Source organism: Capricornis sumatraensis, chromosome 19, assembly GCF_032405125.1.
Source record: "Capricornis sumatraensis isolate serow.1 chromosome 19, serow.2, whole genome shotgun sequence".
NCBI lineage: Eukaryota > Metazoa > Chordata > Mammalia > Artiodactyla > Bovidae > Capricornis > Capricornis sumatraensis.
The window spans coordinates 14701983-14715542 of record NC_091087.1 but is presented as its reverse complement, the minus strand read 5'-3'; positions in this window follow the sequence as shown (position 1 = coordinate 14715542).

The following is a 13560-nucleotide window of genomic DNA, read 5'->3' as shown; positions in this document are numbered from 1 at the left end:
TAATAAAATAATAATACTATTTTAAAACTGCTACGATTTCTTAAGTATTTATTAGACTCAAGTTCTAAGGACTTTACACATATTAACTCACTTAATCTTTACAACTACTATGTCATGTCAATATTATTCATCACCATTTTATAAACAAAGACATATAAGCACAGAAAGGTAAAGGAACTCACCCAATATCACACAACTAAGTGCACAGCAAGGATTCAGACAATTTAACTCCAGGACGTGGGCTTTTAACTTACTAGTTGCTGTCAAGCAAGAGTCTGAAGAGATGAACCACTCATTTGAAAACATCTGAGGAGTTTTGAAAACTCCACACTACATCACCTAAGCTCAGTGGGGATATACAGCCACACAACAAAAATAAATTTCAGCGAGTTGAATCCTAACAGTTCGTATCTAGATAATGTTTGGAAACATTGATCTCATGAGGAAATCATTCTATCAAGATTAGGTCAGGACTTCTACATGAAAATTTAAGGAAATGAGAGGGTATGGTATAGTCATCACAGAAATAGAGAAAAATAGATATTACTGGGGGGTTGGGACCCCACTTTGATGAAGGAATAAAGAGGCATTATTTGTATTATTTACTGAGTCAAGGCAAGTCTGTTGCTTTTAAATAGAGGCATCTTTGGAATAAGAGGTCTACAAACTGAAGCATAATGTCAGAATCATTCCCTCTCTGTTCTCACCAATCAGGAAGCTAAAGCTAAAACAGGAAAGGGCATGGCTGAAAAAGCCAAGCCAGATTAAGAAGGAGCTCTCTGTTTTATATTCCCCTTGGCTCTTTAAAGGAGAGCAGTGATGAAATTCTAGGGCATTGAAGTCACTCAGTCCCAGGTTCTCCCCAGATTCTGTCACTGATTCTGATGTGACCTTGGCAAGTTACTTTGACTCTATAGCATGGGAGAGATCCTTACACCCAGCTTGTGGTACTATTTGATGATTGAATGAGCAAGATAATGCATACAAAGTCCTTAAGACAGAGTCCAGCACAGATCAAGGATTCAGTAACCTTGGTTAACTCTGAGAGGGATCCTTATCTCTCTTTAATCACCTCCATCAGCTTCCTCAGCCAGTCCTTTGGCTCAACCTTCAACCTGGGCACAGATTCAACCCTCCCTCATCCCTTGCTAATGACTGTGACCACCTAAGCCACAGCGTCTTCTGCTTACTTTATTGCAATAACCTCCTAACTGGTCTCCACTTTTTTACCTTGTCCTTTCCTGACAGTTCTCAGAGCAGTCAAGACATTCTGTTGAAAATGTCTGAACACAGCAGTCCACTCCACTGCTGAAAATCTCCAGTTGTTTTCCATCTACAAAGACTTCAGATTGCCCCCTCTATCATCAACCCTTTCTTCCTGGCTTCAACTCCTGTGTCTCCCCACCCACACACCCAACAAAGATTCTCACCTTGACAGAACTCCAGTCAAGCCCCTCTGAGCCCTTTCTCAACCATGCCTCAACCTGGCCTATTAAGACTTGAACAAGCACTGACATCACTTCTAACAGTTCAAGGGCATCTCCCTAGAATGACTCTAGCTCCCTTATGTGCCTGCCTGAGAAAACTCAAGGCTTCCCAGAAGAATGTAAGATCTGTTCCAGCCAGCACCGGAGGGTAGAGGCCCTGTCTCCCCACCTCACTGGGAGGCTAGGAGCCTAACTAACATAAGCACCGGCTGGCAAATCCAGATGGGTTTTGTACTGGTTAATCCCCTTCTTGTTTTTAGCAATTTTTCACATCCTTGACTCTACTGGATTCCCATCTACCCCTCCCTCATTTCCCTTTAAAATGAATCATCTCTGTACAAATCAAAGTTGAATTTGGTTCACACTGGCCCCTTTACTGCATTTGTGTAATACTGATTTATGTTGGTCCTCACAGCTTTAGCTGGTGTCCAGCTAAATTTATCTTTGATACCTACTGTTCTCCAGTCACCTTGTGCATCAAATATTCCCCGACTCACCAAGCCCAAGTTTTGTCTTAAAACCTTTGCATCTGTTCTGCCCACTCCGAGTCACAGCTGCTTGGCTTCTGCCCTACTCCCTCGGGTCGTTGCTCAGTTGTTAACCCTGCCTGACACCTCCATAAGTGCCTTTTCTTCTCCTTGCTTTATTATTTTTCTTTCCTACAGTTCTATCGTCGATTCAGGAGATGCAAGAAACATGAGTTCGATCTCTGGGTCAGGAAGATCCCCTGGACGAGGAAATGGCAACCACTCCAGTATTCTTGCCTGGGAAATCCCATAGACAGAGGAGCTTTGTGGGCCACAGTCCATAGGGTGACAAAGAGTTAAATACGACTGAGCACACAGCACACATACAGCCCTCACCAGCACTGGACACACTGCAAGGATTTTATTAGTATATTTCATGTTTATCTCCTTACATTGGATTGCAGGTGCATGAGAACAAAGATTTGTTCACAGTAATATGCCCAGCATGTGGTACAGAGTAGTCCCTTAATAAATACTTGCCAAATAAATAAATTAATAAATATTAGCAATCGTTGTTGTTCAGTCACTAAGTCATTTCCAACTCTTTGCCATCCCATGGAATGCAGCATGCTGGGCTTCCCTGAAATTGCTACTTTTCGACAAATATTATTTGTACATAATAGTAAGTACTTAACTATTGGTTCCCAGGTGACTCATCGGTAAAGACTTTGCTTGCAATACAGGAGACATGGTTTCGATCCCAAGGTAGGGAAGATCCCCTGGAGGAGGAAATGGCAACCTTCTCCAGTATTCTGGCCTGGAAATCCCATGGACAGAGGAGTCTGGTGGGCTATAGTCCATGAGGTCTCAAAAGAGTCACAAAACACGACTGAGCAGCTAAACAACAATAAAAGTACTTAACTGAGCAATAAAGCAACTCAGTCAAAATGAAATAAATCTAAAATGAGGGCAAGGCAGACACTTGCTTCATGGAAGAAAAGCTATGATAGCATATTAAAAAGCAGAGACATTATTTTGTCAGCAAAGGTCTGTATAGTCAAAGCTATGGTTTTTCCAGTAGTCATGGATGGATGTGAGAGTTGGACTATAAAGAAAGCCGAGCACTGAAGAACTGATGCTTTTGAACTGTGGTGTTGGAGAAGACTCTTGAAAGTCCCTTAGACTGCAAGCAGATCCAACCAGTCCATCCTAAAGGAAATCAGTCCTAAATATTCATTGAAAGGACTGATGCTGAAGCTGAAGCTCCAACACTTAGGCCACCTGATGTGAAGAACCAACTCATTTGAAAAGACCCTGATGCTGGGAAAGACTGAGGGCTGGAGAAGGGGATGGTAGAGGATGATACGGTTGAATGGCATCACTGATTCAATGGACATGAGTTTGAGCAAGCTCCAGGAGTTGGTGATGGACAGGGAAGCTTGGTGTGCTGCAGTCCATGGGGTAGCAAAGAGTCGGACACAACTAAACAACTGAATTGAGGGCAAGAGAACAGAATATGTGTTAATGAGCAAGGTACACTCATTGCTTCTAAGAATTCACTTAAAGAAACATCTGAGGAGGGAGAAAGTTAAAAAATGACCATTGATATCCATATTCAGAGAAAAACTAATGCTACACAGTAGTACCTACAATGGGTTTCAAGATACATCCGAAAATATATTCTATTATTATTTTCAGTTTGACTGTGTTTTTCAAAGCAGCCATTCTAACAAACTGGAACTGTGCTGTATTTATGAGGGGTGAGTCTACGCTTCCTTTCAATCCCTAACTGAAAGTCCCAAAAAATAATGGTCATCACAAAGATCTCAAGATTGGTGAAAAAGATTCTGTCAGTGGTTTAGGTTATTTTAACAAAGAACTAAGTAAATATCTCATACACCAGGGGTTATTTATTATTTGTTTTATGCTGGTTATCTTAGCAGACAGCCCAGCACAGGTGAATAATCATCAGGAGAATGAGTCAACATTCCCCACCCCAGGAAGGCAAGACTTGGATAGTGGAGATAAAAGCCCCTGTCCCAGGGCAGGTCTGTCCCTGTGGAACCCAGAGATGAAATCAGAAACCAGGGTAAAGGAGGATCAATTTAACAGCACTTCTATTTGCTTATTCCAATCTAATTCATTAACGAAATTTCTCAAAGAAACGAACCTTCTTGTCTGGACTGTCTCTCTGGCATCAGGGATTAGTGACACACCCAGTGCATAAAGCCGCAGGGCACACGCACCTCTGGGATTACACATCCATTTGCTACCCCAGCCCAGATGCAATGCAACCTCTTTAATGCGTGAGGCTGTTGTCAGGCAGAATGATGAGCCATCTGAATAATTACACCGTTTGTAGGGTGTAAATGAGACAGCCGCCTGCCCCATCCCACAACATAGAAGTTGAGGCCAAACAGTCCTTTGAAGCTGCAGTCTCTGTTAGAAATCTCAGTGTCACAGAGAAGAAAGTGCCCCTTTACCTGCCAGGTGGTGCCTGACCTCTCACCTGTTACCAAGGCCCATTTGCAGCCACCAAATCCTGTTCTATAAGTTTCCTAGCAAGGATGGCCCAGTCCTTTGAGGTCCAGAGATAGAAACTCAGTGTCTCCAAATGTCAGCATTAAACCTTCCAGAGGGAAGGCAGAGCTCCTGGACTCTCCCTCCCATCACTGCTGTGGTTCCCTCCGCTGCAGAGCCAAGGCTCACAGTACCCCATGCTCACTCCCTGCACACCAGGCTATTTATAACTGCCCGACGCCAGGCTTGCACTGAGAGTGTGACACTCACGGAAAGTTGCACCGCAATTTCAGCAGTCTCTAACGAAAGCACCAGCAGACACAGATCCCCGTCAGGTGTGGGGGTGTAGGGAATGACACCATTCGGGAAGAGGAAGGCTGTCATTTGGGTTTCTGTGTTTTATTCATCTATTTTTTTTTTTTTTAACCTGGGATGTCATTTAGAAATCTTAAAGGAACCTGATTTCTCAGCATCCCTGGCCCTCCAGCTGTCTGGATTAGTGGCCCTGCGTATGCTGGTCAGATCTGGGGATTAATGATGGCTAATTTGCCCGAGGTTGGTGCAGCCGAGGCAGCAGACTCTGCACGACCAGCTTTTGCTGCCATATGGGCAGAAGCAGCTGTTTCAATTACTTTCAGTGCCCAGATGTGTCAGACGAGCCACCAGCCCTCTGCGGGGTACATCAGCCACTAGGCAGCTAATTGCTTCAATCACTGTGGAAGTGCAGTGCTGGGTACTGTGAAAAGGGGTTTTGGGGACAGTCGAGTGCCAGCTGTCCTCACAGCTCACAAGGCCAGCAAGCAGAGAGGCTGCGACTAGACTTCAGCTTCCACTGGCTGGCCCGCCGCCTGGCACCTGCTCTGGTTGTGTCTGTGTCTTTTCAGGTGCCCTCTGTGCAAGGATAGACAGGGGCCTGGACTTGGGTGTGTCTCGCTCCACATAGACTGTATATCCTGGGAACACGTGGGGTCTGTGCTCTGTGAATGCCAAGAGATCAGCATTTACAAGATTTCAATTAACATGCAATTCAGGTTGCTTATTTGAATCTGAAGCTTCAAGACCCATGTTTAAAGGATAGCCGTCCTGTCCTGGCGTCCAGACAGTGATCAATGGATCAATCCGTGTGGTGTGCTTTCTTGTGCCTCAGACTAAAGCAAGAGGGAAAGGGGAATGAAAGGCCAGCCCTGCACTCTCCTTAAGGTGGAGGTTGTAAAGTCGCTCAGTCATGTCCGACTCTTTGCGACCTCGTGGACTGTAACCTACCAGGCTTCTCCGTCCATGGGATTCTCCAGGCAAGAATACTGGAGTGGATTGCCATTTCCTTCTCCAGGGTCCATGGTCCTTGGGAAAAGAAATCAGAAACACTTATCAGGCAAAGACGTGTCTTCCCATTGTTTGAAGCAGGAGTGATGAGGAGGAAACCTGGGATAAATAGGAAACTGTTATCATTATAATACTCCTGTTGAGGAAAAGAATAAACATTTGTTTTGTGTTAATTCTATGGTAATCAGGATGATTGTACTGTACTTAGCTGCTGGTGTTGCCATGGTTATCCCAAGCAAATTGTGATTATTAATAGCTTAGAATAATCCATAGTGTTTGGTTTGACACCCTCCATCAGCAACATGAGCATTAGCTCCACGGCTACATTCCAGCGATTTTGAAGCCCAAAATAAGTTTGCTCTTTTTCAGCTTTGTATTATGTGGCATCTCTTCTGTATTATGAAATGGCTTCCTCCCTTTCTTCTCTTCAAACCTTTTTTGTTTCCAAGGTCTGCAGTGTAATTAACAGAACTGAGCATTTTTCAGATTGATATATTGATGAATATATATTAATGCAACTTAGCAAAAAAAAAAATACTGAGGAAGTAGATGTTGATCTGTGTTGAGGAACCTTTCTCGAGTGGCCAGGCCATGGAACCTGTGAACTTCCATGTCAAGCACAGTAAACCAGAATTTAAACCAAGATTTATATCTTGGAGCTGAGTCATCCCTGATTCTACAACAAAAATCTCTGGGTCTCACTCTCATTCTACTACTCAACCAAGTCACAGTGTACTGCTTTTGTTATTATTACTGGTGGTGGTGCTGGTGCTGGTGGTGGGTAGCATATGTTCCTGCGTGTTTAAGTTGATAATACCAAGAACTATGTTTCTTAAGAAAAACATAACATAAAAAATTTTTGGACACTGAGTACAAATGAGCGTTGATCAAAATATCGGTGACCAGGAGGACCGGCTGAGTTGCATCAGCTCTTCCTAGAATCCGGAAGATGACATGTGTTTCAGCTCACTGTGGCCCTATCACAAACAACTTCTGAACTCAGGGGCATAAAACCAGAATGACTTCCTATTTCTCATGCTTCTGGGGCTGATCTGGACGATCCTGCTCCCCATGCCACTCATAGGAACCCCTCAGGAGGTGGCAGTCAGTTGATGCTGGGTTGGGCTGGAGGGTCTCCAAGCAAGCCTCGCACACACGTGTGGCCTCGATTCTCGCTTTCGGTGGTTACTGGGCTCCCCTGTCCACAGCCTCTCCCTCTAGATGGCACCGCATCTCCAAGGCCTTCCCACATGGCCTCTTTCCAGCAGGGGCCCCAAGTATCCTTATTGACAATTTCAAGAAACAAACTCAGAGGCTCCTAAACATCTTGAGGGCTATGCCTGGAGCTGTCATCGGCCATGTGGTTCCAGCAAGTCTGAGGGCCAGTCCAGGTTCAAGGTTGGAAAGGACACTTTAGCTGTTCATAGCAGCATGGCCTGGGTGTACAGTGCAGGAGCCAGGAGGGGACTGTGGCACCTACTGTGAAGACCCTCAGTGTGTGTGAGTATGAGGGATGAGGGTGGGCTGATGGGGGATGAAGAGATTCTACACGAAATGAGTGAGTTAGATTGTTTTTATATTAACTGCATGTCATAAAAAAAAAGAAACAAAATATGCATTTAATATGTAGTATTAATGGTAACCCACTCCAGAACTCCTGCCTGTAAAATTCCATGGACGGAGGAGCTTGGTAGGCTCCAGCCCATGGAGTCACAAAAAGTCAGACACTACTGAGCGACTTCACTTTATCCTCTGTTATGTTAGAATGCATAGAATTAAAAAAATAAAAATAAAAACTAAAAAAACAGAAGTTTTCTTCTTTTTAAATCTCTCTTCTGAAAACAGCCAAATGGTATTGATTAGAATGTTTCCCATGCCTTTTGTGTGCCTTTGACTAATATGAGTGGAAAAGCACAGTTTGCTCTGTGAGCGAGACCCTGGATTGTCCTTCACAGGTGACTGAGGGAGAAATTCTTTCAGTGTTGACATTCATGTCTGCGGTCTCAGCAGAGCTGAGAGTCTGTATCGGTGGCTGCTTCTTCCTTGAGGCGTGCCAGCATCCTAATGGGAAAAAGCTACCTCCATCTCATTGAGGTATAAGCTATGGATTAGGAATGACCCCGTTATCAAAGCCAGGTGCTTCCAGGGGTGGTTGCAATTATTTAGGTGAGTATTCCTCTGATAAAATGTGTCCTTAACCACAGTGGGGAAAATAAGACCAGCAGTTTCACCAAATTTGGGACTAATTCAACTTGAAACTTTTAAGCCAACAGAATTAAAAATAACCATTATACACACTTAGTGAGACTTAGCCAAGGATCCACATTAGAGTCATCCGGGAGGCATTAAAAAAAAAAAAGAACAAACAAAAAGCCAATTTCTGGGGTACCCATCCCAGGCCAATTAAATTATAATCTCTAAGGGGGTTGGTACCCAATATTAAAGGACATTATAGGAAAGAATAATCAGCTTGTCTATCATTTTAATTTTCAATAAAACAATAAGATTTCTTATTAGACTGATTTTCTAATCTCAGCACTCTCTTATTTTAACAATAATAGATAAATTTATTGATTGCTGACCCTGTGCTATGCACTGTACTGGGTTCTTACTGATACTGCCACCACTTGATCAATACTGATATGGGTTAAGTACTGGGTTGGCCAAAAAATTCTGTCTGGTTTTCCATACAATATTATGCAGACACCCAAACAATCCTTTTGGCCAGCCCAATACTATTAGAGCTATTCTCATTTTTCAGATGAGGAAACTGCAGCTTTGAAAGATGAGATAAAATGCATAGTGTCACTCACCAAATAAGCAGAGTCCCAGATGTGAACACAGAGTGTTTTTCAGTGTAGTCTTATTTTTGAGAATTTTGAATATTGGCATGCAGTTGTACAGTAATAGTAAAGAGATTCCATGTACCCTTTACCCACTTTTCTCCACTGGTAAGATTTTATATATTATAGTAAAATGTCATGAGCAAAAAATCATTAACATTAACAAATTAACATCAATAAACAATTGACCATATTCATATTTTGCTAATTTTGCGTTCATTAATTTGTGTGTGTCTGTGTTGGTTGGTTTGATGAAATATTATCTCAGGTTCGGGTAAATGAGATGCACTCTTGAAGAACATTTGAGCTGTTTGCAGGTTTGAGCTATTACATCAGATTTCTTATGAGGTAAGTTTTCTTGTGAGGCAAGTTTTCACTTTCTGGGATAAAGGCACAAATTGCTGTGCTATATGGTGAGCACATGTTAACTTTTTTGAAGAATTTGACAAACTCTTTCCCAGAATGACTGTGCCATTTTACATTCCCAATATCTGAGTTATGCAGTATCTCCATACTTTCACCAGCATTTGATGTTTTCTTGTTTTGCTTAATTTTAGTTCTGATAGGTGTGTCCATCATCCTACTCTAGTTAGAATTTGCATTCCCCTGTTCAGATGGTGAAGAATCTGCCTGCAATGCAGGAGACCCAAGTTTGATCCTTGGGTCAGGAAGATCCCCTGGAATAGGAAGTGGCAACCCACATTAGTACTCTCGCCTGGAGAATCCCATGGACAGAGGAGCCTGGTGGGCTACAGTCCATCCAATCACAAAGAGTAGGACACAACTGAGCAACTAACTAACACGTAACACATGTCTAACACTAACACATGCTAAATCTTGTGCCTGGTCTGTTTGCCATATTCATGTTCTTTTCCACAAATTGTTCCTACATTCCTTTTGTGAATTATCTAATTGGATTGTTTGATAATTTAATTTTGAGAGTCCTTTAAGTAGTCCCAGTAGAAGTCTTTCAATGGATACATGATTTGGAAATATTTTCTCCCAGTCTGAGCCTTGTCTTTTCATCCTTCTCCCAGGGAATTTCATGGAGCAGAGATTTTTAATTCGGATGAGTCCAACTTATCGATGTCTCTCTCCTTTTATGATTCACACTTTGGTATCAATGCCAGGCACAGACTTGAAGGTGGGACTTTACTCCAACCTCTCAGATTCTCCAAGACTCAGATTATTTGTCTTTAGATTTTGGATAACAAGATATAGATTACAGAGTAAGAGTGAGATTAAATGAAATAGATAATTATACATGAAGTGTACTGTATGGCTCTTGGTACATTTCACACTGTGTGGAGCTGGCTTGTTGTTACTGTTATAAAGAATTATTCTGTGATGGAAAATGCCAGAGAATACTAGATTTTGTGACTCTGTTCACCTGATATTCTTATTAATTGTACTTGTAGCATATGTACTTTCATCAATTAACTTGAGCCTCAGGACAACCTTTAAGTAATATTTCTTACTATTATGGATGAAGAGACAGGAGTGTGAAGAGATTTGCCCAGGTTCACTCAAACAGCTCATCACATGCATGGGCCACATTAAGTTCCTCTAGCCTAAAGCTGACATAGTCCCATTCCCTTTTTTAATTCCTTTTAGAATTAAATTGTTAACCACACCTTGACAAGAGACATTTTCTCAATAAAAAAAATAGTCTCAATATCAAAGAAGTAGGTAATGGGATTTGATCTTTCTAACAATTTTTTTATTTTCTGTCGCAGATAAATACCAGGAACCTGTGTTGAACATCTGACAGTTTTCACCTCTAAGAAAGATTGCTTGATATCTTTTGAAATACTATTTTTAAACAATCTTATGGAAAGACTCTTTTTGTTTAACTGTTTGTGCAACTTTCAGTTCAGTTCAGTTCAGTTGCTCAGTCCTGTCTGACTCTTGCCACCCCATGGACTGCAACACGCCAGGCTTCCCTGTCCATCACGAACTCCCAGAGCTTCCTCAAACTCATGTCCATCAAGTTGATGGTGCTATTCAACCATCTCATCCTCTGTCATCCCTTTCTCCTCCCACCTTCAATCTTTCCCAGCATCAGGGTTTTTTCTAGTGAGTCAGTTCTTCACATCAGGTGGCCAAAATATTGGAGTTTCAGCAGTCTTTCCAATGAATACTCATGACTGATTTCCTTTGGGATGAACTGGTTGGATCTCCTTGCAATCCAAGGGACTCTTAAGAGTCTTCTCCAACACCACAGTTTAAAAGCATCAATTCTTTGGTGCTCAGTTTTCTTTATAGTCCAACTCTCACATCCATACATGACCACTGGAGAAACCATAGCCTTGACTAGACGGACCTTTGTTGGCAAAGTAATGTCTCTGCTTTTTAATATGCTATCTAGGTTGGTCATTGCTTTCTTTCCAAGGAGCAAGTGTCTTTTAATGTCATGGCTTCAGTCACCATCTACAGTGATTTTGAAGCCCCAAAAAATCAAGTCTCTCACCTGTTGGATCATTGAAAAAGCAAGAGAGTTCCAGAAAAATATCTACTTCTGCTTTATTGACTACATCAAAGCCTTTGACAGTGTGGATCACAACAAACTGTGCAACTGTAATTGAATGCTTTTCCCTGGATCAATTTACCATATCAGAAAAGCATTGTCCTGTATATGTACAATGAGACCCACATCGTTAGACTGGAAGTTGTACAATCCCCAGAAGGAATTAGATAATGTACCTGAAGAAGATACGAACATAGACAAACTAATTAATCAGATGATTAAATTAAAATATCCATTATTTCTACTACAGTCCACCCCTTGGTTCCTAGTAGATAGATATCCTTGTCATATACATGATTTTGCTTACAAAGTCCTGGACTGCTCTAGCATGGTTTCAATGTAACACACAAGAGTATTTCACTTCTTTTCAAGTACTGGATAATTTTTTTATTATTACAGCTTTCACAAATGCATTTATCCCCAGGCCTTCCAAATAGAAATTATCTAAATGCAAAATAGCTGTTTGACAGAGGCAATTTCCTAGGCCCACTTTTTTCTCTCAGAGGTATATTTTGCCTTGTACAATTCAGTGTTAGTCAATCTACCTATAGCCCTTTATACATCTGAAATAGATGATCTAAGTTTGAAATTTCTAAACCCCAAACATTTGATGCACAATGGTAAAGGAAAACCCAGAAACAACTTCAGTAAAACTCTGATTTAGCAAAAGAGAAATGTAGAGACTGTAAATTGTGTTCATTTTACACCCGTTCCTTTCAATAAGGGGTGTAAAGAGAAAAGATAAGGCCAAAAAAAAAAAAAAAAAACCTCTGGATAAAACCAATTCGTTGATTTACTTTCTTGGTAGTGAAATGAATTCTCTCATCAGCCAACCTGGCTTCCCCATCCTTTGTCCAGTGTAGCTTTCTTCTCATTGTCTATCTTTAATAGGCAGATAGCAACGGGGGAATGGGAAGAACCCTCCTGTAAGGCATGTGCTCTCCTGACATTGCATCTACAATGGGGTGAGTACAGACCTAGTACTGAGTACCTAGTACAGACCTAACAAATGTTTAAAGCATTGTCCCAGAGCACAGGCATCTGAATCCATGAAGATTAAAAATAATAAAAATGTGGATTAGTGGCCATTAACTTGTGCCTGCCTACTAAATTTCTATGTGTGGGGCTTGGCAACTGACCTTTTAACATGATCCCTGATAATACTAATATGCGGTAAAATTGAGTGCTACCCCTATTAGGATTAACTTCGTCAAAATCCTTCTGATGAACAGTTAGTCTTATTTATGTCCAGGTGGATAGTGCCAGAATTGAGTTGAATTGCAGGATACCCAGCTGGTGTCAGCAAATTGCTTGGTGGTATAGGGAAAACCCCTGACACTTATCAGAATTGGAGTCAGCATCATAACTACCCAGTGTATCTCAATTACAAGCTCCATGATAACAGGGATTTTCTTCTGTCTGGTTTACTAATAATGAAGCTAGAACAGAGCCTAGTGCAATGCCTGATGTAAAATAAGTGATCAATAAATATTTGTCCATTTAATAAAAAAAGAAAAAGAAACTTAGTCTTTGGGTATCAACTTGAAAGTGATGATCTTACTATGCTTGCCAGTAATCAATATTTGTACATGGTATCGCCATGTACAAATGGCATGGTATTGCCTGGATTTTGCAGTTTAGTTTCAGTTTCTTAGTCTCAGACTTAGACATCTTTCTTTGGGATACAGTAGAGAAAAAATAACCTAGGCTGCCCAAGAGAGAGCTGAGCCAGGCTAAGAGTCCCTAGGAGTCTCTGTAAGGAAGAAGGTAAACGAGAAAGGTACTTATATGGACAAGGTGAACCTGCTTTTCTATGATACTTCTGATTCTTCTGAAATATTTCTATTCAAAAGTAAAGATTCCAGGTTTTTAAATCAGTACTTTAGCATTAGGGTAAGGCAAAAATAAATTTGCTGATCTTCTACAAAACCATGAACTGCACAGAGGATGTGGTTCGTTTGATGCAGATATTATGTTTTGATAAAGAGTCTAATATTTGTGAGTAAAGCAAACAAGTAAGAGGGATAGAGTAATCTTTAGAATTTAGGGACTTGTCTAAAATCTTATCTGAAGGTCATCTGGTCATTCATTATCGTTTACCACTCAGATATTTTGCAGCCTTTTAAAGACTGATGTTTGATTGTAGAAAACTGATAAACTGTGATGATTTTTGCCTGATTGCAATGCAAATGATTGCCCGATAGCAATGCAAATACTTTCTATTTTATAATGATGAAAATGCTTTCTGTTCAGTAAAAAGATGACCCTTTTTTAAAAGGTTACAGCTTAATTGCCCTGACTGCTATCAGCCATTGTTCATCTAATTTAGCAATACCCTGTCCAGTGCTGGTTTTGCTTTCACTAACTATATATGAAGATATCATTTTCTCATG